Genomic DNA, 27,897 nt, shown 5'->3' on the forward strand with positions numbered 1-27,897 from the left:
GCTGGGCAGGGAGGCGTGGGCTGCATTGCTTAGAGTAAGGATCTGGCCTGAATGTCCAGAGGGCAATCTGAGCAAACTAACTTGGGCTAGCAAACCAGACTGTGGGACAGCTACCATGCGAAAAGCCCAAAGACACCGCCAGGCCCGGAGCATAGAACAAAGGACTGAACAGAACTAGCCGGCTGCAGACCATCCCCCTCCAGTGACAGGCAGCCAGAGCTGGAAGGGGGCAAACACAGCCCCAGAGAGACATTATCTACCAACCTGCAAACAGGCTTCTTTGCTAACTAAGACTTTTTGGGGTTCTGGACAGTCAACATCTGCCTGAGAAGGTGCACCAGTTGTACACCCAGAAAACCAAGCGGCAGGGATGGGGGAGGCGGTAAGTTGCAGCGACCGCACTCACCAAACACCCCATCACCTGAGCTGCTCAGACCTGGGAAGGGCACAAAACGCAGACCCAACCGAGTCTGCGCCTCTGAGGACTATGCGAGCGCCTAAACCTGAGCGGCTTAGACCTGGGAGATGTATGCAGCCCAGGGCCGGCCTTGGACGGTTTCCGGCAGAGCAACCTAGAGCCTGAGCAGTGTGGGCAGGGAGGGTACACGCACCGTGAGCGGGGGCAGGCCCAGTGTGGCTGAGGCACTGCGAGCACATGCCAGTGTTATTTGTTAGCAGCGTCCCTCCCTCCCCACAGCGCAACTGAACAAGTGAACCTAAAAAAGGGGTCCACCACCGCCCCCTTTGTGTCAGGGCGGAAATCAGACACTGAAGAGATCAGCAAACAGAAGATGCTAAAACAGAGGGACCCGCCTTGGAAGTCACAGGTGCAATAGATTAAACCCCTGTCATTAGTACCGAATACATAGGAAGGGGCCTATAGATCTTGAGAAATATAAGCCAGACCAAGGAACTATCCAAAAATGAACTGACCCCACAATACCAACAACAACACCAGAGAAAGTCTTAGATATATTTTTACTATTTTTATGATCATTCTTTTTTTAAAATTTTAAGTCCTCTATTACTCCTTCAATTTTAACTTTTATAACCTACTATTAACTTTGCAAAAAAAAAAGACCCTATTTTTTAAAAGCAAACTTCATATGTATATATTTTATAATTTTCGTGACTGTTTTTTTTTCTTTTCTCCTTTTTTCTTCTTTTCTTTAATATTGTATTTTTGAAATTCCAAACTTTGGAAGGAATGATGCTAAAGCTGAAGCTCCAGTACTTTGGCCACCTCATGCAAAGAGCTGACTCACTGGAAAAGACTCTGATGCTGGGAGGGATTGGGGGCAGGAGGAGAAGGGGACAACAGAGGATGAGATGGCCGGATGGCATCACAGACTCGATGGACGTGAGTCTGAGTGAACTCCGGGAGTTGGTGATGGACAGGGAGGCCTGGCGTGCTGTGACTCATGGGGTCGCAGAGTCAGACACGACTGAGCAACTGAACTGAACTCTAGATTTTTAATCTTTGCTTTTTGGTATTTGTTATCAATTTTGTACCTTTAAGAACCCAATCTTCAGTACCCATTTTTACTTGGGAGCGAGATTACTGGCTTGACTGCTCTCTCCCTCTTTTTGGACTCTCCTTTTTCTCCACCAGGTCACCTGCGTCTCCTCCCTACCCTCTCTCTTCTCTACCCAACTCTGTGAATCTCTGTGTGTTCCAGACAGTGGAGAACACTTAGGGAACTGATTACTGGCTGGATCTGTCTCTCTCCTTTTGATTCCTCCCTTTTATCCCCCTAGCCACCTCTGTCTCCTTCCTCCCTCTTCTCTTCTCTGTATAACTCCATGAACATCTCTGAGAGGTCCAGTTGTGGAGTGTACATAAGGAAGTGATTACTGGCTAGCATGCTCTCTCCTCTATTGATTCCACTGCATCTCATTCGGGTCACCTCTAACTCCCTCCTCCCTCTTCTCCTCTCCATGTAACTCTGTGAACCTCTCTAGTGTCCCTCACTGTGGAGAAACTTTTCATCTTTAACCTAGATGTTTTATCATCAGTGCTGTATAGAAGAAGTCTTGAGACTACTGTAAAAATAAGACTGAAAACCAGAAGCAGGAGGCTTAAGTCCAAACCCTGAGAACACCAGAGAACTCCTGACTCCAGGGAACATTAATTGACAGGAGCTCATCAAACGCCTCCATACCTACACTGAAACCAAGGGCCAACAAGTTCCAGAAGAAGACATACCACGCAAATTCTCCAGGAACACAGGAACACAGCCCTGAGCTTCAATATACAGGCTGCCCAAAGTTACTCCAAAACGACTGACATCTCATAACTCATTACGGGACCCTTCATTGCACTCCAGAGAGGAGAAATCCAGCTGCACCCACCAGAACACTGACACAAGCTTCTCTAACCAGGAAACCTTGACAAGCCACTGATACAACCGCACCCACAGTGAGGAATCTCCACAACAAAGAGAATGCCACAAACAGCCAGAATACAAAAAGGACACCCCAAACGCAGCAATATAAACAAGATGAAGAGACAGAGGAATACCCAGCAGGTAAAGGAACAGGATAAATGCCCGCCAAACCAAAGAGGAAGGAATAGGGAACCTACCTGATAAAGAATTCCAAATAATGATAGTGCAAATGATCCAAAATCTTGTAATCAAAATGGAATGATAGATAAATAGCCTGGATTCAAGGACTGAGAAGATGCAAGAAAGGTTTAACAAGGACCTAGAAAAAATAAAAAAGAGTCAATATATAATTAATAATGCAATAAATGAGATACAAAAACATTCTGGAGGCAACAAATAGTAGAATAACAGAAGCAGAAGATAGGAATAGTGAATTAGAAGATAGAATGGTAGAAATACATGAATCAGAGAGGAAAAAAGAAAAACAAATTGAAAGAAATGAGGACAATCTCAGAGACCAATGTTAAAGGCCCCAACATTCGAATCATAGGAGTCCCAGAAGAAGAAGACAAAAAGAAAGACCATGAGAAAATACTTGAGGATATAACAGTGGAAAACTTCCCTAAAATGGGGAAGGAAATAATCACCCAAGTCCAAGAAACCCAGAGAGTCCCAAATAGGATAAACCCAAGGCAAAACACTCCAAGACACATATTAATCAAATTAACAAAGATCAAACATAAAGAACAAATATTAAAAGCAGCAAGGGGAAAACAACAAATAATACACAAGGGGATTCCCATAAGGATAACTGCAGATCTTTCAATAGAAACTCTTCAGGCCAGGAGGGAATGGCAGGACATACTTAAAGAGATGAAAGAGAATAAGCTACAGCTCAGATTACTGTATCCAGCAAGGATCTCATTCAAATATGAAGGAGAAATCAAAAGCTTTATGGACAAGCAAAAGCTGACAGAATTCAGCACCACCAAACCAGCTCTCCAACAAATGTTAAAGGATATTCTCTAGACAGGAAACACAAAAAGGGGGTATAAATCCGAACCCAAAACAATAAAGTAAATGGCAACGGGATCATACTTATCAATAATTACCTTAAATGTAAATGGGTTGAATGCCCCAATCAAAAGACAAAGACTGGCTGAATGGATACAAAAACAAGACCCCTACATATGCTGTCTACAAGAGATCCACCTCAAAATAGGGGACACATACAGACTGAAAGCAAAGCGCTGGAACAAGATATTCCATGCAAATAGAGACCAAAAGAAAGCAGGAATAGAAATATCAGATAAAATAGACTTTAAAACAAAGGCTGTGAAAAGAGACAAAGAAGGTCACTACATAATGATCAAAGGATCAATCCAAGAAGAAGATATAACAATTCTAAATATATATGCACCCAACATAGGAGCACCACAATATGTAAGACAAATGCTAACAAGTATGAAAGGGGAAATTAACAATAACACAATAATAGTGGGAGACTTTAATACCCCACTCACACCTATGGATAGATCAACTAAACAGAAAATTAACAAGGAAACACAAACTTTAAATGATGCCATAGACCAGTTAGACCTAACTGATATCTATACGACATTTCACCCCAAAACAATGAATTTCACCTTTTTCTCAAGTTCTCACGGAGCCTTCTCCAGGATAGATCACATCCTGGACCATAAATCTAGCCTTGGTAAATTCAAAAAAACTGAAGTCATTCCAAGCATCTTTTCTGACCATAACGCATTAAGATTAGCTCTCAATTACAGGAGAAAAACTATTAAAAATTCCACCATATGGAGGCTGAACAACATGCTGCTGAATAATCAACAAAGCACAGAAGAAATCAAAAGAGAAATCAAAATATGCATAGAAATGAATGAAAATGAAAACACAACCACCCAAAACCTGTGGGACACTATAAAAGCAGTGCTAAGAGGAAAGTTCACAGCAATACAGGCATACCTCAAGAAATAAGGAAAAAGTCAAATAAATAACCTAATTCTACACCTAAAGCAACTAGAAAAGGAAGAAATGGAGAACCCCAGGGTTAGTAGGATGAAAGAAATCTTAAAAATTAGGGCAGAAATAAATGTAAAAGAAACAAAAGAGACCATAGCAAAAATCAACAAAGCCAAAAGCTGGTTCTTTGAAAGGATAAATAAAATTGACAAACCATTAGCCAGACTCATCAAGAACAAAGGGAGAAAAATCAAATCAATAAAATTAGAAATGAAAATGGAGAGATCACAACAGACAACACAGAAATACAAAGGATCATAAAAGACTACTATCAGCAATTATATGCCAATAAAATGGACAACATGGAAGAAATGGACAAATTCTTAGAAAAGTTCAACTACCCAAAACTGAACTAGGAAGAAATATAAAATCTTAACAGATCCATCACAAGCACAGAAATTGAAACTGTAATCAGAAATCTTCCAGCAAACAAATGCCCAGGTCCAGATGGCTTGCCAGCTGAATTCTACCAAAAATTTAGAGAAGAGCTAACACCTATCCTACTCAAACTCTTCCAGAAAATTGCAGAGGAAGGCAAACTTCCAAACTAATTCTATGAGGCCACCATCACCCTAATACCAAAACCTGACAAAGATGCCACAAAAAAAAAAGAAAACTACAGGCCAGTATCACTCATGAACATAGATGCAAATATCCTTAACAAAATTCTAGCAATCAGAATCCAACAACACATTAAAAAGACCATACACCATGACCAAGTGGGCTTTATCCCAGGGATGCAAGGATTTTTTTAATATCTGCAAATCAATCAATGTAATACACCACAAAACAAATTGAAAAATAAAAGCCATATGATTATTTCAATAGATGCAGAGAATGATAAGAACTCTCCAGAAAGCAGGAATAGAAGGAACATACCTCAACATAATAAAAGCTATATATGACAAACCCACAGCAAACATTATCCTCAATGGTGAAAAATTGAAAGCATTTCCCCTAAAGTCAGGAACAAGACAAGGGTGCCCACTTTCACCCTTTCAACTACTATTCAACATAGTTTTGGAAGTTTTGGCCACAGCAATCAGAGCAGAAAAAGAAATAAAAGGAATCCAAATTGGAAAAGAAGAAGTAAAACTCTGTTTGCAGATGACATGATCCTCTACATAGAAAACCCTAAAGATGCCACCAGAAAATTGCTAGAGCTAATCAATGAATATAGCAAAGTTGCAGGATATAAAGTCAACACACAGAAATCCCTTGCATTCCTATACACTAATAATGAGAAAATAAAAAGAGAAATTAAGGAAACAATTCCATTCACCATTGCCATGAAAAGAATAAAATACTTAGGAAAATATCTACCTAAAGAAACTAAAGACCTATATATAGAAAACTATAAAACACTGGTGAAAGAAATCAAAGAGGACACTAATAGATGGAGAAATATACCATGTTCATGGATCGGAAGAATCAATATAGTGAAAATGAGTATACTATCCAAAGCAATCTACAGATTCAATGCAATCCCTATCAAGCTACCAATGGTATTTTTCACAGAGCTAGAACAAATAATTTCCCAGAGATAAATCCACACACCTATGGACACCTTATCTTTGACAAAGGAGGCAAGAATATACAATGAAGAAAAGACAATCTCTTTAACAAGTGGTGCTGGGAAAACTGGTCAACCACTTGTAAAAGAATGAAACTAGACCACTTTCTAACACCATATACAAAAATAAACTCAAAATGGATTAAAGATCTAAACATAAGACACCAGAAACTATAAAACTTCTAGGGGAGAACATAGGCAAAACACTCTCCAACATACATCACAGCAGGATCCTCTATGACCCACCTCTCAGAATATTGGAAATAAAAGCAAAAATAAACAAATGGGACCTAATTAAACTTAAAAGCTTCTGCACAACAAAGGAAACTATAAGCAAGGTGAAAAGACAGGCTTCGGAATGGGAGAAAATAATAGCAAATGAAACAACTGACAAACAACTAATCTCAAAAATATACAAGCCAGAAAAATAAACCCAATCAAAAAATGGGCCAGAGAACTAAATAGACATTTCTCCAAAGAAGACATACAGATGGCTAACAAACACATGAAAAGATGCTCAACATCATTCATTATCAGAGAAACGCAAATCAAAACCACAATGAGGTACCATTTCACGCCAGTCAGAATGGCTGCGATCCAAAAGTCTACAAGCAATAAATGCTGGAGAGGGTGTGGAGAAGAGGGAACTCTTTTACACTGTTGGTGGGAATGCAAACTAGTATAGCCACTGTGGAGAACAGTGTGGAGATTCCTTAAAAAACTGCAAATAGAGCTGCCTTATGACCCAGCAATCCCACTGCTGGGCATACACACCGAGGAAACCAGAATTGAAAGAGACACATGTACCCCAATGTTCATCGCAGCACTGTTTATAATAGCCAGGACATGGAAGCAACCTAGATGTCCATCAGCAGATGAATGGATAAGAAAGCTGTGGTACATCTACACAATGGAGTTTTACTCAGCCATTAAAAAGAATACATTTGAATCGGTTCTAATGAGGTGGATGAAACTGGAGCCTATTATATAGAGTGAAGTAAGCCAGAAAGAAAAACACCAATACAGTATACTAATGCATATATATGGAATTTAGAAAGATGGTAAGGATAACCCTGTATGCGAGACAGCAAAAGAGACACAGATGTATAGAACAGTCTTAAGGACTCTGTGGGAGAGGGAGAGGGTGGGATAATTTGGGAGAGTGGCATTGGAACATGTATAATATCATATAAGAAACGAATCACCAGTCCAGGTTTGATGCATGATACTGGATGCTTGGGGCTGGTGCACTGAGACGACCCAGAGGGATGGTACAGGGAGTGGGGGGGGTTCAGGATGGGGAACACGTGTATACCTGTGGCAGATTCATGTTGATGTATGACAAAACCAACACAATAATGTCAAGTAATTAACCTCCAATTAAAATAAATAAATTTATATTAAAAAAAGAACCAAAAAACCCAGTTTTAGGCTCAAGGTTTCATGATTATACTAAAAATAAACAAAAATAAATCTCACTGACTCCTTTTGATCAGTGCCATGTAACTAAAACACTATTTTGAAAACTAGTAAAATAAAGAATCCAGTATTTATCCTGACTTTCCAATATATCAGAGAACTAAGCGTTTATGAGGAAAAGTCCTTATTTTCAAAGAGTCCCACTTAATAACTTTGCAATCTTAATGAAACAATGAGTCTAGGCAACAATTATTAATAACTATTAAAACCCTTTGGTAAAATCTGGGAGACTTTATAATTAATGGATCAAAATGACAGTACTTGAACTCACTGATGACTTAATATCACGAAAAGGAAGAAAATCATAAATTATGAGAATTATGTGGTAAAACAGGGAAGAAACACTACCACCATTCATGAAGTATTCTTGACCCTCTCCCCTAATAAAAATAAAATGACCTCAATTCAATTAACCCTCTAGGTGATTATCAGTTTGTAGGAAATATAGAGCACAGTGTATGTGGGCTCAGTCATGTCCGACTCTCTGCAATGCCAGGAACTGCAGTCCACCAGGCTCCTCTGTCCATGGAATTTTCCAGACAAGAATACTGGAGTGGGCTGCCATTTCCTATGCCAAGGATCTTCCCAAGCTAGGGATCAAACCTGAGTCTCCTGTGTATCCTGCATTGGCAAACCTTTACCACTGCGCCACCTGGGAAGCCCAATAGAGGGTAAAAGAACATATTAAAAATAGCACCATACAGACAAAAACAGCAAAACCCAGACTTTGGAAACTCTACTGGATAAATCACCTGGTTTTTTCAATAAATAAAAATGGGGGGGCGGGGAAGGAATTTATAAAGAGACTCGAGACATAAAGAAATATAATGTGGGGGCCTTGCTTGAATTATCTGAATTAACCAACTATAAAAACATTATGAAAAAGTCAATGGAACCTGAACACTGGATATTACTGATATTACTATGAATTACTGTCAGTTTTTAGAGATAATAATGGTATGATGGTTATGTGAAAAAAAAAAAAGTATCCTTTAGGGATATCACAGAAATATAGAAGAAGTAAAATTCCTTGGATTTGCTTCAAAATAATCCAGGGGAGAAGGACGGTCTGGGGAGCTAAGTCATCCAACTACCCGTACCAATCTCACTGGATTACAGAGCTGTTTCTCCCTTCAGTTCAGTTCAGTCACTCAGTCATGTCCGACTTTTTGCGACCCCATGGGCTGCAGCACCCCAGGCTTCCCTGTCCATCACCAACTCCCAGAGGGTGCTCAAACTCATGTTCATCAAGTCGGTGATGCCATCTATTTACTGCTGCTGCTGCTGCTAAGTCGTTGAGCACTTACTAAATAGCAGGTATAGTTGCCAGTACATGTATAGCTGAGGAAGCTGCAGTTTAAGGCAACCAGGATTAAAATCTCTGGCTGCTGGGACTTCAGAGTCCTAGCTCTTAACCACACCACACTATCACCACTAGAACTGCTTTGCCTTTCCACTGTTAGATGGTTCATGTAAAAATGTTTCTCCTTAAACTGAATTAAAATCCATTAGGTGGCTCAGACGGTAACGTGTCTGCCTGCAATGCGCGAGACCCGGGTTCAATCCCTGGGATGGGACGATCCCCTGGAGAAGGAAATGGCAACCCACTCCAGTATTCTTGCCTGGAAAATTCCATGGACAGAGGAGCCTGGTAGGCTACAGTAAATGGGGTCGCAGGGAGTCATACACAACCGAGTCAGTTCACTTCACATCCCTGCAACACCCACTCTATTTTTCCTATAAACATTCAACTGTTCTTTCAATGAGTTTTCACGGACAGTCTACTATGTGCCAGGCTCTGGGGAAAGAAGATGGTAAATCATCTCTGCTCCCAAACAGTATCAATACAGCAGGAGACAATGACAATTAGAGGCAATGAACAGTGTGATAAACACCACAGAATAAGCAAAGGCTACTAAGAGACCACACAAGAAGGCCAAATAAATCAGAAGGAAAAGACTCCCAGGAAAAGTAAAGCCAAAGAGAAGACCCAAAGAAATAGGAAATAATGAGGAAGATAAAGCCCTTGGCAGGACTTTTCAGGCATGTCTAAGGTGTAAAAGTAAAGCATTTGTGGAAAATGTTCAATAAACTGGAGCACAGACTAGGAACATAGGATCCAAACCTCAAGGAGAGGCAGGTCTGAACCCTGGTAGTTCAGTCAGTAAAGAACCTGTCTGCTGTGCAGGAAACCCAGGTCCAATCCCTGGATCAGGAAGATCCCCTGGAGAAAGAAATGCCAAACCACTCCAGTATCCTTGCCTATAATATCCCATAGACAGAGGAGCCTGGTGGGCTACAGTTCATGGGCTCCCAAACAGTCGGGCACGACTGAGCGACTAACACTTTCACTTTTCTATCAAATTACTGGGCCAATGTGTGCCTAGCTTCTCTTATCTGGAAATCTAGCTTGGTTTGCTTCCTCACAGGTTGTGAATTAGAAGAGAAATTCAAGTATCATTCAGTAGAGTACCTCAGAGCACTGCCTTTATGTACCATGTTTTCATTCTGGGGGATACATTAAAACACTGTTTAAATTCCAGTCACTCCTGAAAAGGAGATTATTTGAAGATTAAATGTAGTCCCTTTTCCAAGCATGCGAAATTTCCATAAAATGTGTAACTTATCTGGTAATGACCTGCCAATCACAATGATCTAAAAATCTTTTGCTCTTTCAAATGGAAGCATTAAGACTTGTTTTGCATTCAAAGTTCTTATACGAATAAAATAAACTGCTATTTTTAAGCAGCAGTACTCTCTGTATTGTGTGTATGTGTTCAGTTGCTCAGTCGAGTCTGACTCTGCAACCCCAAGTGATGGCAGCCCACCAGGCTCCATTTCTTTCTCCAGGGGATCTTCTCAACCCAGGGATCAAACCCATGACTCCTGCATTGGCAGGTGGATTCTTGACCACCAGCGCCACCTAGGAAGCCCTACTCTCAGCATTAAGTAGTAAGTAATTCAATAACTCAATTTCAAGTGCAGTTATCCCAATTCATAAACTAAACTTGTCAGAGATCACTACAAATGAGTGAAAAGGATGATAGCGTTCAATTTTTATGGGTGAATTACTAACAGCTTCAGTGGCCTTATTATCACTCAGTTTTAAGTAATAAAGCTGATCTCCAATTTAAAAAGTTGATCAAAACAATTTGCTTCTGATTCATAGTATTCATTATATCTTATTTCTTCTTTCCAGAAGTCAGCATTATCACAGCAAAAACAGCAGCCAATACTGAAAGTTAACTATGCGTCAGTTAACTAAGAATTTCACATGTATCATCTCAATGAATGCCTAGAAAAATCTTAATGGTTTACAGTTATTAAATATATTTCATATCTATATTATTTTAGTATAAGTATAATTAATAATTTTATCAATTCTTTTTATTCCAGTTGAATGGACTCTGATGCTGGGAGAGATTGGGGGCAGGAGGAGAAGGGGACAACCAAGGATGAGATGGCTGGATGGCATCACGGACTCTATGGACGTGAGTCTGAGTGAACTCCGGGAGATGGTGATGGACAGGGAGGCCTGGCGTGCTGTGATTCATGGGGTCACAAAGAGTCAGACACGACTGAGTGACTGAACTGAAATGAACTGGAAGGATGATTGTCAGCTTCAACTCCTCAGGGAAAATCCTGGTACTAAAGTTTTAAGAATACAGATATGAAAATGAGCTAAAAAGAAGGTGGCTCAGAGGTTAAAGCATCTGCCTCCAACGCGGGAGACCCAGGTTCAATCCCTGGGTCAGGAAGATCCCCTGGAGAAGGAAATGGCAACCCACTCCAGTATTCTTGCCTGGAGAATCCCATGGACTGAGGAGCCGGGTGGGCTGCAGTCCACGGGGTCACAAAGAGTCGGACATGACTGAGTGACTTTACTTACTTACTTAAAGCCTATTATGGGCCACTAAATGATAATCCTAAAGAGAGAGGAGGAGGAAGACAATGTTTCAAGGAGAAGTAAAAATATAAGTTAGATTTTTAAATGCCGAATTAGAGTCTGTAGATGAGCTAAGCAAGGAAATAATATAGCATAGTCAAGGAACAAGGGTTTGGCACTAATGAAACTAACCAAACAAAAAAGAGGACAGAAAGTCAACCTGGAGAAGCAGATATGAGACAGATAATTAAAAGCTTCACTTAACATGGAAAATGTTACTTGGAGTTTCATCCTGAAGAGGTGCTCAGATCTACATTTTAGGAAGTACAGATGAATTGTGATGTCTTTAGAAAAATGACTCCCAAGGACTTTAACTAGAGACAAGAGACTAGAGGCAATTAGTTAAGAGGCTACTGCAACAGACTACGCAAGAGAGCATGAAGGTCACACACTGCAAATGAGGGGATGAAGGCACATATATTTAACATCTATATAGGAAAGCATTCAGAATAGCTTCAATTATATTTCTACGTATACACACATATCATTACATTATTACATTGTCTACTGTGACATATACATATATACATTATGTACATTATTCTAGTCATTCCTCTTAGCATCCCTTTGAAATGGTTCTTACCTCTATTTTATAGATTCAGAAACTGAGGATCAAAGAGGTTAATTAATTTTGTTAAGGTGAAACAGTCAGTAACAGAGGGAGGATTCAAAGCCTGGTGTGTCTGACTCCAGCACCTGCGTCTGACTCCACTACATCTTAAAAGGTAAGACTCAAGACAAAGGTTAAATGAAGACAGAGGATCTCTAAGGCAGTCTTACCCAGCCAATTTTAAGAAGAGAACAATCCAAACAGAAGAATCCTATTTAATCTATGAACAACTGTTTCACTTTCAGAAAGAAAAAACTAAAGTTTCTCTAATGCACTGCTATTGAAATGAGCATTTGCTGTTACTTTGCCATCCTTTCTATTTTTTCCCTACATTCTCTTGGCTCTCATCATTTCCTTACTTATTTTGCTGCTACTTGGACTTAAAATAAGTACTTATTCAGCCCCTTATAGTTTGTTGTCGGAGGGTAGGAATAGCATATAAATCAACAGAAACCTGATTTTAATATAATGGCCTTATGATATAATCAAAAAAAGTGTGCATGTTTGTAATTAGTAATCCTTACCTAAAAAAATTTTAAGTGTTAATTTTTTAAAGTGTGAAACTGTATTAGAGCTAACTGCCTTTACCTTTTAGAAATACATAATGATATATTTACAGATAAAATTATACAATGCCTGGAATTTGCTCAAAATAATACAGGAGAGGGACTAGTACAGGGGGTAGATGGGGCAGGATTGACAATAGTTGATGGGCTAGATGATGGGAAATTTGAAGTTCGTTAGATATTTGCATCTATGTATTTTGTTTTAAATTCTCCATAATTAGAAATTTTTGAGATTTATCCAAATGCTATATATATAAAGGAAGAAAAACAAAACAAAATGGTGTATAAAAAAATAATTTTCTCATTAACTCTCCCTAAAATTATAAAGTTGGTTTTCCAAACTAATATTTGGTTGTAACAAAAAACAATTCACGTTTACATTTTAGGAAGCAGTCTATGTTTATAAGTGTGAAATTAATTACTAACTCAAAGGTAAAATTAGTCAGATGGTCAGTCAACCTACACAATCTCCCCACTCATTAAAATAGACCACAAATTAATTTCCATTTACTAATACCACAGGATTAAATGTACAATCCGACATATTGCAAAATGTTCATTACTGCAGATTATTACAGGTTTTCAGAAATTCTCAGAACTTCAGTTCAGTTCAGTTCAGTGCTCAGTCATGTCCGACTCTTTGCGACCCCATGAATCGCAGCACGCTAGGCCTCCCTGTCCATCACCAACTCCCGGAGTTCACCCAGACTCACGTCCATCGAGTCAGTGATGCCATCCAGCCATCTCATCCTGGGTCATCCCCTTCTCCTCCTGCCCCCAATCCCTCCCAGCATCACAGTCTTTTCCAATGAGTCAACTCTTCACATGAGGTGGCCAAAGTACTGGAGCTTCAGCTTTAGCATCATTCCTTCCAAAGAACAATCAGGGCTGATCTCCTTCAGAATGGACTGGTTGGATCTCCTTGCAGTCCAAGGCACTCTCAAGAGGCTTCTCCAACACCACAGTTCAAAAGCATCAATTCTTCAGTGCTCACCCTGCTTCCCAGTCCAACTCTCACATCCATACATGACCACAGGAAAAACCATAGCCTTGACTAGACGGACCTTAGTCGGCAAAGTAATGTCTCTGCTTTTGAATATACTATCTAGGTTGGTCATAATTTTTCTTCCAAGGAGTAAGCATCTTTTAATTTCATGGCTGCAATCACCATCTGCAGTGATTTTGGAGCCCCCCAAAATTAAAGTCTGACACTGTTTCCACTGTTTCCCCATCTATTTCCCATGAAATGATGGGACCGGATATCATGACCTTCGTTTTCTGAATGTTGAGCTTTAAGCCAACTTTTTCACTCTCCTCTTTCACTTTCATCAAGAGGCTTTTTAGTTCCTCTTCACTTTCTGCCATAAGGGTGGTGTCATCTGCATATCTGAGATTATTGATATTTCTCCCGGCAATCTTGATTCCAGCTTGTGTTTCTTCCAGTCCAGCGTTTCTCATGATGTACTCTACACAGAAGTTAAATAAGCAGGGTGACAATATCCAGCCTTGACGTACTCCTTTTCCTATTTGGAACCAGTCTGTTCTTCCATGTCCAGTTCTGACTGTTCCTTCCTGACCTGCATACAGACTTCTCAAGAGGCAGGTTAGGTGGTCTGGTAGTCCCATTTCTTTCAGAATTTTCCAGTTTATTGCGATCCACACAGTCAAAGGCTTTGGCATAGTCAATAAAGCAGAAATAGATGTTTTTCTGGAACTCTCTTGCTTTTTCCCTGATCCAGCAGATGTTGGCAATTTGATCTCTGGTTCCTCTGCCTTTTCTAAAACCAGCTTGAACATCAGGGAGTTCACGGTTCACGTATTGCTGAAGCCTGGCTTGGAGAATTTTGAGCATGACTTTACTAGCATGTGAGATGAGTGCAATTGTGTGGTAGTTTGAGCATTCTTTGGCATTGCCTTTCTTTGGGATTGGAATGAAAACTGACCTTTTCCAGCCCTGTCTAACTCAATAAAACCAAGCCATGCCCGCGGGGCAAACCAAGACGGGCAGGTCATGGTGGAGAGGTCTGATAGAATGTGGTCCACTGGAGAAGGGAAAGGCAAACCACTTCAGTATTCTTGCCTTGAGAATCCCATGAACAGTATGAAAAGGCAAAATGATAGGATACTGAAAGAGGAACTCCCCAGGTCAGTAGGTGCCCAATATGCTACTGGAAATCAGTGGAGAAATAACTCCTGAAAGAAGGAAGGGATGGAGCCAAAGCAAAAACAATACCCAGTTGTGGATGTGACTGGTGATAGAAGCAAGGTCCGATGCTGTAAAGAGCAATATTACATAGGAACCTGGAATGTCACGTCCATGAATCAAGGGAAATTGGAAGTGGTCAAACAAGAGATGGCAAGAGTGAACGTCGACATTCTAGGAATCAGCGAACTAAAATGGACTGGAATGGGTGAATTTAACTCAGATGACCATTATATCTCAGAACTTCCTGGGTTACTAACACTATGAAGAGTGTTAGCTCCTCAGTCATGTCCGACTCTTTGTGACCCCATGGACTGTAGCCTACCAGGCTCCTCCATCCATGGAATTTTCCAGGCAAGAATACTGGAGTGGGTTGCCATTCCCTTCTCCAGGGGATCTTCCTGAGCCAAGGATCAAACCCGGGTCTCCTGCATTGGCAGGCACTGTATTACAAATTTTTGGAACAAAAATATAAAAAAACAATTGTTTTCCAAGTTTCCTTCTCTTAAAAATGGAAGCCTCTTTATTTTGTATATGTAAGAATACAGGTCAATTAAATATTCAATAGGCACTGAAGTATATGTTGATTGGATAAACAAGCAATAAGATTATTTAGGGAAGTAAATAGCAGAGCAGTGAAGAGCAGAGACAGAGATTCCAGGCCACCTTTACAAATTGGAGATAAAACAATAAGTACCGCAACAAGATTGGAGGAACTGTTTTTAAAGTTTGGGGGAAACTGAGCATTTGATCAAATAAGCTTCAGAAAACCTTTCTAATTCAGATTTTGTTATTAACTGGCTGTGTGAACTAAGGTATGTCACTTAATTTCTCTGAGTGCCAGTTTTAATATCTATAATGGTAGCGGTATTATCGCCCCTGCCTACATTTGAGAAAATCAAGTGGCTTATCTGTCAATGTAAAAGTGTCCTGAAGACTGTAAAGCACAACACAGATGAATGATATCTATAAAGATCTAAAAAAGAATAAATGAGGGGGTAAAGAATAAGAGTCTACAAAGCGGTTTGTCTTACAAACCAGAAGGGAACCTTAGTTATCCTTGATAAAGAAGAAGGAAGGGAAAAACAAGTCATTCTGAGGTACAGAGTTCAAATTAACTCTCTTCCCAACAAGAAATTAATTAATGTACATTTACATACCGTTCTTCAAATCTCCTTTAGTTGTTCTTTTATACTTCATCTAGATCTGTCAATCAGATGCCCACAAACACTCAAACTATTATCTGGACACATCAAATGACAATTCACTTATTTAAATGGCTCTAAGGGGCTTCCCTGGTGGCTCAGTGGTAAAGAATCTGCCTGCCAATGCAGGAGACATGGGTTCAATCCCTGGGTTGGGAAGACCCCTTGGAGGAGGAAATGGCAATCCACTCCAGTACTCCTGCCTGGAAAATCCCAGACAGAGGAGCCTGGCAGGCTACATTCCATGGGGTTGCAAGAGCTGGACACGACTGAGCGCACACACACGCAGGCTACCATCAGTATGTTTCTGTGTGAGTCAAAGCTACTCTCACACTCTTGCATGGAGTTTCCTTCCGCTAGAATGTCAAGTCATAAACTTTATTATGTAGAGTTTATCCAACTTCCATTATGCTTATACTTAAAACAGTCGTCAACTATAAGCAACAAACTTCTCAAACTTGAACTATTTCAATAATTTCCATTCTTTTTCCTCTGATCTAAGTAATCTTTGCTTATGGTTAAAGCAATTTAATTTCGTGTTGCTGATATCCTAAGATAAATCAAGATTACTTCTTCAATTTTCTATATAAAACTGAAGCTTGTGAAACCACCTCATTTAGCTTTAAGTTGAAAGGGAAAGCAGAAGGGAAACACAGAGATAGCAAATTAATGATACCTCTTGTTAAGTAACCTCTTCTTCCCAACCTCTTCTTCCCTTAGGCCCTTCAATCCCTACTCTGAACATTCACTTCCATTTCTACTGCTAGACCAGTTTCAACACATTTTAACATTTCTTTCGCTAACCATCCATCACCAAACAGCACAGTACCTACTAGGTTCCAGGCCCAAAACTAAAGCTATATGGTGGGGTAAGATGCATTAAAGCCCTGCCCTCAAAGCATGTGTTTACTAGAAGAGACCTCACTATCAACAAACATTTACAAATATGATGTAAATATCAAAATGATACCAAAATAGAGGCATGTGCTCTGTGCTTTGGAAATATAAAAAAAATAAATAAGTAGATATGCAGATGACATCACCCTTATGGCAGAAAGTGAAGAGGAACTAAAAAGCCTCTTGATGAAAGTGAAAGTGGAGAGTGAAGAAGTTGGCTTAAAGCTCAACATTCAGAAAACTAAGATCATGGCATCTGGTCCCATCACTTCATGGGAAATAGATGGGGAAACAGTTGAAACAGTGTCAGACTTTATATTTTTGGGCTCCAAAATCACTGCAGATGATGATTGCAGCCATGAAATTAAAAGACGCTTACTCCTCGGAAGAAAAGTTATGACCAACCTAGATAGCATATTCAAAAGCAGAGACACTACTTTGCCAACAAAGGTCCATCTAGTCAAGGCTATGGTTTTTCCAGTGGTCATGTATGGATGTGAGAGTTGGACTGTAAAGAAGGCTGAACACCGAAGAATTGATGCTTTTGTGGTGTTGGAGAAGACTCTTGAGAGTCCCTTGGACTGCAAGGAGATCCAACCAGTCCATTCTGAAGGAGATCAGCCCTGGGATTTCTTTGGAGGGAATGATGCTGAAGCTCAAATTCCAGTATTTTGGCCACCTCATGCGAAAAGTTGACTCATTGGAAAAGACTGATGCTGGGAGGGATTGGGGGCAGGGGGAAAAGGGGACAACAGAGGATGAGATGGCTGGATGGCATCACTGACTCGATGGATGTGAGTCTAAGTGAACTCCGGGAGTTGGTGATGGACAGAGAGGCCTGGCGTGCTGTGATTCATGGGGTCGCAAAGAGTCGGACACGACTGAGCGACTGAACTGAACTGAATGTGGCAAAGGTAAGGACAGCAGAACAGAAAAAGAGAAACTATAAATAGCTAGAAGTGAAGTTAAAGTCACTCAGTCGTGTCCAACTCTTTGCAACCCCACGGACCATACAGTCCATGGAATTCTCCAGGCCAGAATCCTGGAGTGGGTAGCCTTTCCCTTCTCCAGGGGATCTTCTCAACCCAGGGATCAAACCAGAGTCTGCTGCACTGCAGGCAGATTCTTTACCAACTGAGCTATCAGGGATAGCTAGAAAGGAGTCTTTAAATTTCTTTTTAGGATATCATGTATTTAAGTAATTTAGTAACCAATTTACCACCCTTCATTGAACTACATCTTGACTCGCACTCTACAGGGCAAAGGTTTGGTGTGAAAGGGTGTACTCCCTCAGATTACCCTCAAAGCTTTCCCTCAACATACAAATATCACTACCAACTACTACTCGTTTCTTCCCTACTCTCCAACTACTTAAGCATTTTGTCTTACCTGACACTCATTAAAATTACAACACCATATGCATGTGAAGGTACCTTCTAAATTTTGATAAACTTACAAAAAGATATGGCAATGATTACATGGTCTACCTTCCAGACTTCTTATAAAGTCTTTCCTTTAACCCCCACTGTGACTTGCAGAGTAGACACTCATAATGTCTGATTTAAAAATCACTGGTGATACACTAAGAATTACTTATTACACTAATATTAAGTGTCTCATAAAAGCTAAATTAAAACCAATTCTTTAGCATTATAATCTACACAGGAAGAAGTAGCGTGGTTACGAGCATGGACATCAAAGAAAAACTGCCCAACTCCTAATCTAGTCCCCTCATTAATTAGCTTTTGTGACCTTGAACAAGCTCCATAACCTCTCAGTGCCTCAATCTTCTCAACTATTAAATGGATAAAGTATTACCTAACTCCTAGGTCAATGTGAGAGTAAATGAGTTGGCATAATGCTCAGACCAGAACCCGATACAGCCTAAGGGCTAGACTCTCTAGTAGCAGCAGCAGTGCTCGTATCACATCATCATTAAACCTGTTTATATTTTAACCGGTCTTCTTAGTCACAAAGCTCTTTTTACAGAAGGTGTAGTTCAGGAACGGAAAGAGCAAGGCTGGTAGGATTTCCATTTTGGGCAGTCACACTCAGTGTTTAATCCTGGCTCTGCCATTAGTCAGCTATAGGACTACAGACAACCAAGTAACTAGAGGCAAGTTGTTCACCTCTCTGACCCTCAATTTTATGATCTGTAAAATGCAATACCACCACCTATATGCGAGGAAATGTCTCAAGAACTACAGAGTCAAGGTACTTGAAGCAACAAGCACAGTGCATGGCACACTGTTGAGCTCTAACTGTTCCCCTCCTCCACCCCCTACATGGAGTATCTCATCTAACTCTCATCCCACCATTATGAAGCTCATATTAGATTGAGCCATATTAAAAACAGCTGAATACTGACAAACCCCAAACCATTCAACCTAACACTGCTGCTGCTGCTAAGTCGCTTCAGTAGTGTCTGACTCTGTTCGACCCCATAGACGGCAGCCCACCAGGCTCCCCCGTTCCTGGGATTCTCCAGGCAAGAACACTGGAGTGGGTTGCCATGTCCTTCTCCAATGCATGAAAGCCTAACACTACCCTCATTTAAATGATTTACTTGAGGTCATACGCACGATTTAACTGACGGAGCTAAAACTTAAAAAAGGTAACTTTTTATTAAAATTGGTTCAGTGAGTCCTGCTCAGAAAGGGAGGGGGGAAGGGTATACTAATTACAATAATACGTGTATAACTACTGTAACCTGCAAGTTCTTGTTTTGCCATATTAAAAAACCAAGATGATGACGTAGTTTCTACGAATCTTTCAACCTTAAAAACTATTTGCAGCGGACTTCTCTGGTGGTCCAGTGGTTACAATTCCACACTTCCTCAGCAGGGGGCACGGGTTCATCCCAGGTCAGGGAAGTTCAACAGGCTGCACTGAAGACAGTCAACACACCCACACACAGACACACACCTACACACAGAGTGTCTATGTGGCTGTAGAAGTTGAGGCTTCAGTGAAAATTATAGGAAAATAATATTAAAGAAAGCATTAACTACACCAATTCAAAACCTACAACTGGATCTAATTAGAAACGCCACTAATTAGAAAATTCACAAAGCAGCTGAACATCAAATATTCATCCTGGTGAGAAGTTAGCGGTATTCAATACCACCGATGAGTTGTTTGCCAAATATACCAGAAGAGTTGCAGTCTATGCATGCCCTTTGGTTCTCGAAATAGTGGACATAGAAAAAAAAAAAGAAAAGCTTTTTTCTTTTTCCCTAATAGTAAGAAATATACTATTGTAGTAACATTATATAACCGCTAAGCTTATTTCTACATATTCCACAGGATAGGATTCTATCACACAAACCATACTTGAGGTACGTATCTGTCCAAACATGCAAAGTCCTATCAAAACGCACCACACTAGCAAATAAAACAGCAAGCGTTAACACAAGGCCCCATCAAAGTGGTGAAATCTTTTAACAGTATCAAATATTTACTCTGACTGGTTACAAATCTATTCTGACTGTTTTCTCCACTCTGCCTTTCTCCTTGACAGGTCATTCACCATTTTTTCCCCTTAAAATGGCATGAACAACAAAATAAGGATAATGAACAGAAACCGGGTCTTGCAACAGATTTACAATACAACAGTTTTGTTCTAATCCTCTTACTGGCCTCTGCTGCAATTATGTAATCATTTCACGGCAAAAGCTTACAAGGAAGTCTCTTTCCCGACCCTGAAATGAAGCTGGAGGGGGAAACAGAAGTGGGAAACAGGTAGCCTCGGAATTTGCTACATTTTCGCGAAACGAAACTGTCTGCATCTTCGGAATCACCATTACCTGAGCGCTCTTAATTTTCAAGACTTTAGCCATTACAGACTTTTTTCTTTTTCTTCTTTAAATCCCATAACAACTGGCAACTCTTCACGCGCTGCAGATTTCATCTAACACCATCACTTCCCGAGTCCATTAAACTCTCTTTTTCCCTGGCGATCAGAACGAGCTATCCACGCTGGAAGGGTAGTGTAATTACAATTATGTCTGAACAGCTCGCCTCAACTCCCCGAAACAAAAGTCAGGCTGCACGGAGCTGTCTCCTAAGGCGCCGGTTCTTGCCCACCACGTTTCGCCGAAATCTCCCAAGGGTGACCTCTACGCCTTGGCGCCGTGCCCGGCTCGCCGTCTCCTAAGACCCTCGGTCCATGCCTACTGCCTCGCCGGGTCCAGCTGCCGCGCGGCGGCGGCCTCCAGACTTGTTGGCGAAGTCTCTTTACAACCCGCTCCGCAAGCCCGGGCCCTCAGCTCCGGCCGCGCGCGCCCCGCCGACAGGTAAGCTGGGTCTGGCTCCACGCCTCGGGCGCTCAGGACAGCGCAGTTAATGAGTAACGCGCCCGAGGGACGGGGGAGGAGCCGCCGCCGCCCGACGCCCACCAGCGGCCCCAAGGGGCGCCTGCATGCCCCCAAGGCGCCGAGCCTCCGCCACCGCCGGCGTCCGCGAGCCCAGAGGAGCGCGCTCGCCGGCGCCAGGACAGCCGGGCCGGGGCCCCGCGCGCCGCGCCCTCACCTGCACCTGCCGCGGCCGCCCCTCCAGGCCGGCTCGCGGGAGGCGGGCGCGCGCGCACTGAGGGGGGCGGTGTTCCGCGTCCTGGGCCTCTCCCTCCCGCCGCCGCGCTCACCTGACTAAGCTACCACCGCCGCGGCCCGCGCTTAGGGGCGCTCGCAGAGCTGCACACCGCGCACGCCGAAGCACTCTGAGGCGGAGGCGGACGGCTGGCCGACGCCGGTACACTCTAACGCGGCGAGTGCACGGCTGGAGGAGCCGCCGAGGGAGCGCGGGACTGCGCCTGCGCCGGCAGCCGGGCCCGGAGCCTGGAGCCGTACGGCCCCGCGGAGGGAAGGCGGGGTTAGGGGCGGGGAGGGGGCGGGGCGGGAGTGGGGCCGGAGGGGCCGACGCGCTCCCGCGCCCCCTGGCGCCAGGCGGGGCTTTCGCAGGTGTTGGGCGCGGGCCCCAGGTGTCTTCGCGGGTGGTTTCCTTGGGAACCAGGGCGAACTGGCGCTGAGCCTTGTTGCCCTGGGCTTAACAGACGGTCTCCGGTTCACGTCGAATTTGTTGGTCTCTCCAGGAGTCGGAAGATGAACCTTCGATGTGAGTTGAGGACCACTATATCCAACCTGAGACTCGGCACGCATATGTACCTTCCAACGTGTGTCTGTGTGTGTGTGGGCGTGCGTGAGTCTCTGGGGGCATGGATGAGAGGAAGGGGAGTCTGATAGAACCTAGATCCCGGCATTCCAGCAACTGTTAGAGCATTCGAGAATGTCGTGTCTGTACCTACCTTCTTTCATCTTTCTCGTCAACTTTTATCAAACTTCCACCCCACTTTAGGTCCTCCAGAGAGGAAACGTGAAACTACAAACCATGTTTCCGAAAATCTGATCAAAAAGAAGCAGTCGCATCAAATATGCGTCTCTATGTTTAGTCAAAGAGATACGGGCAGTTTATGCAATATGTATATTGAGTAGGACCCCCATTCTGTGTATTGATGCCATCTATTAGCGGCAATAAAGAAGAGTAGGTTATGGGTATGGTTTATAGGAATCAGGATTGAGGAATCAGGATTGAGGAATCAGCTTTGAGGCTGGCACCTTCTAGCTGTTGTCGGTGACCTTGAGCTAGTTGATCTCTAACAGCCCCAGAAAATGGGGATAATAAGACTACCCACCTCAATAAGTCGTTAAGAAATTAAATGGCTTAATATATGTAAAATACTTAATGTACTTAATGACACAGTGCCTAATGAATATTGTGTATTTGTCTAAGTAGCTAAGTCGTGTCAGACTCTTGAGACTCCATAGATTGTAGCCTGCCAGGCTCCTCTGTCCATGGGATTTTCCAGGCAAGAATACTGGAGTGGGTTGCCATTTCCATCTCCAGGGGATCTTCCCAACCCAGGGATTGAACCAGGGTCTCCTGCATTGCAAGTGGATTCTTTACCAACTGAGCTAGAAGGGTGTGTAATGAATATTATCTATTAATAACATTATTACTGTTATCATCCACCTATAATAAAAACAAACCTTGAAAGTCATTATTTACCCTTTTGTACTCCATCTCCAATATATCAAGTCTTACCTATTCTAATTCAGAAACAATTCTTAAATCTACCCCATCTCTTATCTACTGGGACTAGACGTGATCTCCCTCATGAGGGAGGTCTGTTCTCCCTGACTCCACTGCTCTCCCTTACACCATGTAATTCATTTATCAAAAGTTTATTGTGTTCAATCTGTGTACCTACTACTAGACTTGGGAAGAGAGAAACCATTACACACAATCTCCATCATCCAAGGACTCAAACATAGTGAAGAAAACAAATATGTCAATAATAACTAAGTGAAATAAATAACTGCAACAGAAAGTAGTCTTTCCATGAAAATGTGTTATTTAAGAAATTTTTCTGGTGGCCAATAACAGAAATCCATTCAAAGTATAAGCAGAATGGGAGGAATTACTTTAAGGATATAAAGATTGCTTTCAGGATCCATGGGTAGGAGTGAAAGAAGGCTTGGGAATAGTCTGAAAACTGGGACTGAAATGTTGTGGAAAAGCTAGGAGGTCCCCTTATTGTGTCTCATCTCTCTTTCTCTTCCCTCTTACTGCAGATTATTTATGTACCTGGTATAGAGAAGCAATAAATAAATATTTATTTAGTGGCTGGCAATTTATGTAACTGAGAAATAAACTGGCTGCTGCTAAGTCACTTCAGTCGTGTCCGACTCTGTGCGACCCCATAGACAGCAGCCCACCAGGCTCCCCTGTCCCTGGGATTCTCCAGGCAAGAACACTGGAGTGGGTTGCCATGTCCTTCTCCAATGCATGAAAGTGAAAAGTGAAAGTGAAGTCGCTCAGTCGTGTCTGACCCTCAGCGACCCCATGGACTACAGCCTTCCAGGCTCCTCCGTCCATGAGATTTTCCAGGCAAGATTACTGGAGTGGGGTGCCATTGCCTTCTCCGGAAATAAACTGGACCCAAAGCCAATTCTCAAAATATTTCCTTATAAGTAGGTAACATGTTAAAGTGACTCTTTTGCAGGGGATTATACAGTTTACAGTCTAAGTCCTTAGACTTTTATCAGCCCTTTCAGCTCTCTGATTTTTTCAGATGCCTATTCCAACATCAGAAAAGATGTGAAATACAGAGTTGTCCATAACCGATTCCATGAGAGATACATTAGAGACAACTGTTTTATACATGAGTTGTGAAAGCCAAGTTTTTATGTGACACAAGTACTGGCCCACAAGTAAATATTTTGCTAGACAAGGAAATGATAGGCTACTTTCTGTTGCAGTTAAAAACTAACAAATTTAAAAAAGAATAAATAAAGAGAAAATTTTCAAAATAACAAACTTAAAATGTATTCCTCTCATGTAGATTTACGCAGTGCAGAGTTGATACGGTGGCTCTCTGATCAACATGGACACAGGCTTCTATCACATGGCTTCACAATCCTGAAGCTTCTACCATCAAGTAGGCTGCTCAAGCTCCAGCCATCACTTCCTTATTCCAAGCAGCGGAAAAGCAACAGAGGCTAAAAAGAACACCCGTCTACTTGAAAACACTTGCAGAAGTTGTGTACATCACTGTACTTACACCTTACTGGTCAGCACTCAGCTATAAGTGATGTTGAAACATACAGTTTCTATTGAGTGGGCATGGGCCCAGCTAGAAATCAGTGGTTCTAGTACTAAAGAAAACAGGAGAACAGATATTGAAGATAGTTAGCAATATCTGGTTCATCATTCCATATCAGACTTGGGATGAGAGAAATGGTGTTGGGGGAACATATGAATAGAGCAAAGGCATCATAAGGAAAACATGATGTGATGAACACTGTACCTGGGACAAGTGCTGACTGAAGAATATAGAATCTGGTTCAGTAGTCAGAAGAGGGTTTCTGAAAGATGTTGAGCTGGAGAGTGAAATGATCAAACCAGTGCTTTAGGAAGAGTAATGTGGTGGCAATACCTGGAATGTACTTGGTAGGGGTGAGGGAGGTGATGAGAGGCAAGGAAAATAGATAGAAACTATTATGAGATAGTAAGTGCCTATACTGCAGTAAAAATGGGAAAGAATGAATTTCAAAGAATGAGTTTGTCAAATGCAACAATTGAGTAGATGTCCTCTCTCTCTCTCACCCTCCCTCTCTCCTTCTCTAAAGGTCAGAATCATTCTACCTATTTGAGATTAGCACAATGATTTTATTTGGGAAAGTATCCTTCCACCATGTTCAGTCCAAGTGACCCATGTAAAATTGAATTCCCCACCCCCACTTCCAGGGTGAGTATGTGACCCAGGCTTCACCAGTCAGAGAATCTTCCTGATCTCTGTGATTAGCTCATGATAAGCAAATGACTCAAGCAGGGCTGATAAAAAGTCAATTCTGAATCTATGAGAATTGCTGAGACCATTAAATGTAAGCCTGGGGCTACAGGCAGTGATCTTGCCACCCAATGGAAAACATGCTTGAGAATGAAACTAATGGGGAAAAGGCAGAACTGAGAGATGAGAAAAGCAAGAGTGGGTCCTGATGATATTATTTCACTTCCTAGGTCAAGCTGTGACTGAAGCTGGAGACCCTGAACTTTTCAGTTATATCAGCCAGTAATTTTCTCTTTGCTTAAGCCAACTTGTATTGTGTTTTCTGCCACTTGCAAATGAATATACAGAAATAAAGGCAAGCATGATAATTTCAAGCCTTAAAAAGGGTACCATCTACCTTTGTCATACATAGTATTAAAAGACCTAGCTCTAATAAGTTTTATCTGTTCCAAAAAACCAAAACTACATTCAAAGAGAGGATGTTCGATATAGCTGGGAATGTTCACAATGCTATGAAACCTCTGAAAGTATTTAGAGTTATAAAACATGGGAGCTGGAGGTGAATATTAATTCATCTCACCTCCCCACCTGTTTTCACAAACGAGGAAACTGAGACTCAGAAAGATGAGATTTATGCAAAGACACAGAGCTAATATATGCTGGTCTTGAACCCAGGTCTTTGGATACTAGTCTATATATTTTTGGAATACTAGTCTACTAGTCATTGTATCATTCTGACACTTCAAAACAGGACATCTAAAAAATGCTTTCCAATACATCTGAAACACATGTACTACTAATGAAGTAATGTTCCCAGTTCCCATGAAGCAACTGTTTTGAAAGAATAATATTCATTTTGAAAGCCTGGGGGTGCTGGCAATATTCACCACATTCTTGTGAGGGTAGATGGTCTTTCTGCACAAGGTTGCTGTGACTCACGCCATTATACAATTAAGATAAATCAACCATGCTGTGTTGACCATTAATACCGGACCTGTGTAGTTGCCTGAGCCAAAATCAGCCCTGTGTGTTTTGATTGGATACGAGGAAGGTAGACCTTCAACAGCATTTTATTGAGTGAAATAAACCCAGTCAATACTCTTCTCTTTGACAATATGATTTTGAAAATAAGTATACGTGGGGAGAGTGATTATTCAAGCTCAGCTGGTAACCCAGAGCAGAATAAACTATCCCTTATGAAGCCTATTCAGTTCAGTTGCCCAGTTGTGTCTGACTCTTTGCGACTCCATGAACTGCAGCACGCCAGGCCTCCCTCTCCATCACCAACTCCCGGAGTCCACCCAAGCCCATGTCCATCAAGTCGGTTAATCCATCCAACCATCTCATCCTCTGTCATCCCCTTCTCCTCCTGCCCTCAATCTTTCCCAGCATCAGGATCTTTTCAAATGAGTCAGCTCTTCGCATCAGGTTGCCAAAGTACTGGAGTTTCAGCTTCAGTATCAGTCCTTCCAGTGAACACCCAGGACTGATCTCCTTTAAGATGGACTGGTTGGATCTCTTTGCAGTCCAAGGGTCTTGGTCTTCCCCAAGACCACAGTTCAAAAGCATCAATTCTTCGGTGCTCAGCTTTCTTATAGTCCAACTCTCATATCTATACATGACTACTGGAAAAAGCATAGCCTTAACTAGACGGACCTTGTTGGCAAAGTAATATCTCTGCTTTTTAATATGCTGTCTAGGTTGGTCGTAACTTTCCTTCCAAGGAGTAAGCATCCTTTAATTTCATGGCTGCAATCACCATCTGCAGTGATTTTGGAGCCCCTAAAATTAAAGTCTGACACTGTTTACACTGTTTCCCCATCTATTTGCCATGAAGTGATGGAATCGGGTGCCATGATCTTAGTTTTCTGAATGTTGAGCTTTAGGCTTTTTCACTCTCCTCTTTCACTTGCATCAAGAGGCTCTTTAGTTCTTCTTCACTTTCTGCCATAAGGGTGGTGTCATCTGCATATCTGAGGTTGTTGATATTTCTCCCGGCAATCTTCATTCTAGCTTGTGCTTCTTCCAGCCCAGTGTTTCTCATGATGTACTCTGCATAGAAGTTAAATAAGCAGGGTGACAATATACAGCCTTGACGTACTCCTTTTCCTATTTGGAACCAGTCTGATGTTCCATGTCCAGTTCTAACTGTTGCTTCCTGACCTGCGTACAGATTTCTCAACAGTCAGGTCAGGTGGTCTGGTATTCCCATCTCTATCAGAATTTTCCACAATTTATTTTGATCCACACAGTCAAAGGCTTTGGCATAGTCAATAAAGCAGAAATAGATGTTTTTCTGGAACTCTCTTCCTTTTTCCGTGATCCATCAGATGTTGGCAATTTGATCTCTGGTTCCTGTGCCTTTTCTAAAACCAGCTTGAACATCTGCAAGTTCACAGTTCATGGATTGCTGAAGCCTGGCTTGGAGAATTTTAAGCATTACTAGTGTGTGAGATGAGTGCAATCGTGAGGTAGTTTGAGCATTCTTTGGCATTACCTTTCTTTAGGATTGGAATGAAAACTGACCTTTTCCAGTCCTGCTGCCACTGCTGAGTTTTTTCAAATTTGCTGGCATATTGAGTGCAGCACTTTCACAGCATCATCTTTCAGGATTTGAAATAGCTCAGCTGGAATTCACCTC

General features: G+C 41.7%; 1 protein-coding gene and 1 long non-coding RNA gene across 9 annotated transcripts in view; one reads left to right on the forward strand and one right to left on the reverse strand.

Annotated features, from left to right (window-relative positions):
• RAB3IP (RAB3A interacting protein) overlaps window positions 1-21,781 on the reverse strand; it is a 66,636-nt gene extending 44,855 nt beyond the window's left edge. The window contains exons 1-2 of one of the 7 annotated variants that reach the window (XM_069584680.1): window positions 21,552-21,775; window positions 2,585-2,706 (exon numbers count right to left, since the gene is read on the reverse strand). The gene's annotated coding sequence lies outside the window, so the exon portion shown is untranslated. Of the gene's footprint in view, window positions 1-2,584; window positions 2,707-20,715 lie in introns of all 7 variants that reach the window. The other 6 variants (XM_069584682.1, XM_069584684.1, XR_011255940.1 and 3 more) reach the window with 6 other exon arrangements.
• Window positions 21,782-21,876: 95 nt separating this feature from the next.
• Window positions 21,877-25,640, forward strand: LOC138437415 (uncharacterized). Of its 2 annotated transcripts, none has more exons than XR_011255950.1 (3): window positions 21,877-22,021; window positions 24,309-24,404; window positions 25,487-25,640. It is a non-coding gene; the product is annotated as an uncharacterized lncRNA (long non-coding RNA). The 2 variants fall into 2 exon arrangements; XR_011255949.1 differs by having other exon boundaries at window positions 21,890-22,021; window positions 24,309-24,536.
• Window positions 25,641-27,897: the final 2,257 nt, after the last annotated feature.

The sequence above is a fragment of the Ovis canadensis genome, chromosome 3, assembly GCF_042477335.2.
Source record: "Ovis canadensis isolate MfBH-ARS-UI-01 breed Bighorn chromosome 3, ARS-UI_OviCan_v2, whole genome shotgun sequence".
NCBI classification, from domain to species: domain Eukaryota; kingdom Metazoa; phylum Chordata; class Mammalia; order Artiodactyla; family Bovidae; genus Ovis; species Ovis canadensis.